Source organism: Mesitornis unicolor, unplaced genomic scaffold, assembly GCF_000695765.1.
Source record: "Mesitornis unicolor isolate BGI_N332 unplaced genomic scaffold, ASM69576v1 scaffold860, whole genome shotgun sequence".
Classification (NCBI taxonomy): domain Eukaryota; kingdom Metazoa; phylum Chordata; class Aves; order Mesitornithiformes; family Mesitornithidae; genus Mesitornis; species Mesitornis unicolor.
In genome coordinates, this window is record NW_010160029.1 from 11,658 (window position 1) to 15,795 (window position 4,138).

The 4,138-nt window shown below is 40.0% G+C and overlaps 1 protein-coding gene across 1 annotated transcript in view; it reads right to left on the reverse strand.

Annotated features, from left to right (window-relative positions):
- The window catches only part of LOC104543796 (serine/threonine-protein kinase B-raf), a gene marked incomplete at both ends in the record, with an annotated part of 46,662 nt that overhangs the window by 11,295 nt on the left and 31,229 nt on the right, over positions 1-4,138 (reverse strand). The gene's annotated exons all lie outside the window — the stretch shown is intronic.

Sequence of the window (4,138 nt, forward strand, 5' to 3'; positions counted from 1 at the left end):
ATAGTCAATAATCCCAAATCAAAGTTGGTGAAAAGGAAAGCAGTACAAGTTTGTAACTACAAGCTCAAGATCAGTCTAAAAGCATCGTGGGACAGATCTGTAACATTCCTAACTTCATACCGATTAGTGCACTTTTCTATACCATGATAATTTGTTTTCACCCATGTTGGCTTGTATTTAAAAAACAACTGTCAGGCTTTTCCCAATGGTGTGCATTTATACTGGCCTTTGGGCCCAGATCAAAACTTAACAATGTCTTCCTAAAATTTCTGATAGCTTCATATACCAGGGGCTATCAAGAGAACCCACACAGCTGTTGTTAGTTCTCCAAACCAGGTCTCAGCTCACTAGCATGTCTTTGCAAATAAAGTTTTGGGGAGCAGGAGGTTTCCCCAACCTGTTGTACAAACTAAAGATGATAATTCTAAAGACTCTGATACTAAGACTTTTCTGCTCAGCAAGCATCCACATCAAATCAGATATTGCAAGAAGTTTGCTGACATGAACGTGGAGTGGTCTGCAAAAGGTCTGCTGCCAGAATTTTTTAGGGAAGAAGTTCATCACTGTTTTATGCAATAAAACACAAAGCTTTTGCTCAGTTAAACACATGGGGATTTAAATGGTAGTGTAGTACTAAATACAATATTGTAAGACTGTGTCTTTGTTTCCCTGGCTTTTCAGCAGCTTTTCTAGACATTTCAAAATCTTCAGCTGAGGCAGAATGATCAGTGAACATTTGGAAGACAGGAAGGAAAGCAGAGGTGTTTAATCACAGGCTGGAGCCTGCTCGAAGACAGCGACTGGCAAGCTTCCAAGAACGGTGCACCAGACAGTCCCCCTTTCTTCCTCAAATTTAGAAGATTAAGCAAGTTGGGAAATGTTGTTTTTTCAAAGAGGCAAGATGCTGCCAACCTGCTTACTACCTGTGTTCTGCCTCAAGCAAAGCAGACGCTTTCAGTTTCTATCTAGTCCAACCTGTCTCTGTGCAAAGTCTGACCGTGCATCCCCTTATCACCCACCTCACAGGTTACTTACCCTGCCGTAATATCTGTCTCATGAGGCTGCTGAGTTTTGCCCACCATCATAACATCTGAGAGAATAGATGGAAGTTGAAAAAGACAACTTGGGAATATTTCGAACAGCTAATCTCTTCTCTTTTTCATATATCTGTAAGATTCAGGGAACCGTGCTCACTGAAATTCTGTGCTCGTATTTTACAAGCAAAGGATATGGAGGAAATTTTGTGATAGTGCAATGAATGAAATGAATACAATGTATTATAAACAGTTTGCGTACTTCAACTTTATTACAAATGGCTGTTATTAGGGAGACCTACACTTTCAGTAATTCTTTCCAGTTAAGTGCAGATTATAACTAAAATGACTGCTTTGGCACAACAGGATAGTGCAAACTGAAAGAACTAAAATGGGACAAAAGACCTAACATGGAGACTGGACACATCTTTATAAGGAGCTGAGAACATGCAAGCGGGACCGTATGTGGTCCCTTATCTTGGGGTGGGACTTCTGGAGGGACTGCCGATGGCCTAGAGTTGGAAGAATGAAAGGCTACGGGACTGGATTGCTTTAGGATGTTACACATGAGCAAAGTGAAACAAAGTTGTCCAGCACATTTAGCAGCTTTAGCATCACGTCCAGTGGTCTTTATTTCCCTTTCTCCTTCCACCTTCTCCACTTGATCCCATGACAATTTCTCAGCACGTCACTCAGGCCTTTGCTCTTGAGCTTGTCTTGCAACACAAACACTTCCTTTCTTTGGGCACTTTGCCTGCTGCTGGAATCCCTTCACAAGGCTAAGGCTGAAGAAGGATGTTTGCCTTCTCTTTCCTCAGGTTTACCAAACGATCAGTAACATCCCTTCCTCTGTGGGCTGTGCCATGCAAGATGCTAGGAGAACAGAGAAATCAAAGCAACAGTTATTGAACTAGCAAGTATTCATAAAGTGCTAGTTCCTCATATTTTCAAACCCACTGCCCAACTCTCAAATTTCTATCCCCTACTCCCTGCTCAGACAAGATAACCTCAAATGTCAGACTTATTTAAAATTCCATTTGAATTGTTGTCCCGTATTGTAGCAGCACCGCTGAACAAAACTGTGGGCAAGTGTATGTTTTTACAGAAAATACCAGCATTTTTTTTTTTACTTTGGAAAAAATTCAGATAAATAAGTATTTCCACAACTATACCTTCAAAAAGCAGAGAAGTATTGTTAAAGAAAGGCAAAAAAATAACTGAAGGAAGGTATGGACAGTGCTATATGTTCATACACCACCATCTGAGCTGCTTCTGGAAAGGAAATACTACAAACACAGACGCTTGGGGAAAATTGCATGAATTTGTAACGTGCATACTACTTACAAACACCAGCTGATACTCATAAATCACTTTCAAAATAAACAGAATTTTGAAGGCATAATGTATGCCTTTTTTTTAACAATTAATTGTAGAGCAAAGCATAAAAGCAAAAAGCAGAAAGCTAGAAATCTTTTCCAGCTCCTGCAACCACAAACATTTACAGATGCAACACACTTAAGAATAGCTTCTTAACCTCAACTGGCAAGTATATTTAAATGTTAACATTTTTATATATGTGAAGTTAAAAACCTTAAGGCATTAACCACCTTTGGTCTCAGTTTTTCCTTTCAGTTTTTACTTCACAAAACTAAGACTGCCTGAAGTAGTGCATGTGTCAATGAAGATAATCCATCCTGTTGTACCCACGTAGACAGGTAAGAAAGTATGAACGTGAGGCAGAGGCAATTAAAAAGTAGGAAAATTCAGCATATACCAGTATTAGGATTGGGGCTATACAGTGCCTTTGGCATCTGCAGGTATTTAATACAGTTGGTATGACGAAGCTTATTCACAAATTAATAGTTCTGGCCTGGTTATAATTTCAGCTGTACCATGAGAAAGGCAGAGCCTGCTTAGCTCAGAGAACCACAGCAGCGGTCTCCTCCACAACCCACTGTACTAACACCCATGGGATACAAAGGCAACATCCACTACCTGGAAGAGGCACTTCCAAATTCACTTGAAACTGCACAAAATAGTACAAATAAGAACAGTATCTCTCTCTGTACTTACCAAATGAGGTCTCCTCTGCAAGACTGTCAAACTGTTTTCCTGGGAGGTGTCGTATTTGATCTGTCATAAAATAGTCTCATCTGTCCAGAGACTTTTTCTTCTAGTTCAGAGTCCATAGACGCCTGCGTAGCTTCCAGCTGGGTTTCTGCTTTAGCTTGGGCACAATGCTCACTATTCCAAGAGAGCCTCTCTGCCAAATTCAGTTCATCTCCACACAGCACACATGTCCCAGGAATGTTTTTCTGAAGCCTTTTGTATCTGGTGTTCTTAAATCTGCATCAGGTTTCTTGACTTTGATACACATCCTTGAGGTCCTCTTTCCCAGAGATTTGCTCAACTACACAGCGCTGGCTGGTGTCAGTGATCTCTTAGCTACTGGGAACGCAATCTAAATATGATCACTTCTCTGTTCACAGAGAGAGGGTCCAGAAATTTTGTTGGAAATATAGTGGATGGAGCCTGTGGTCAGTTTTAGAAGTCTAATTTTACAAACCCGGGATCTCCAGCAAACAGATGCTATTGATATATCCCAACATCTAAACAGGAGGAAGGTCTGGAGGATACTAAAGCAATGTGTATGTGGAAAAGCTACTAAAGCAGCATTATGAACCTGATAGTGGCATCTGTTCACACCAGTCTTCTAGAGGTGTGGCTTATTCTGAAACAGAGTTATGTCACTTCAAGGCATATAAATTGTAGTTTGATAACACAAGCAAAGAATTTGAGGATATAGTTTTGGCTTGTATTAATTTTAAGTATAAAATCTTTCCAGTTTAGACCAGGTCTAAGCTACCATGCAGAAGAAACCAGTTTAACAGGTAAAGTCCCAAGTCTACAGGCACTTATGCACACATTTAACGTAGATTCGTTACTAATTTGTATCATTCACGTGAATGAAAACATTAAGTTAAGCATAGGTGGATATATTTGCATGAGCCAGGTTAAAAAAAAAAGTAGAGAGAGTTGCAAGGCAGCATTTCAAGTGTTTCTAAGCATACAGTACTGAAATGTTATGTTAATAAACAGCAGGA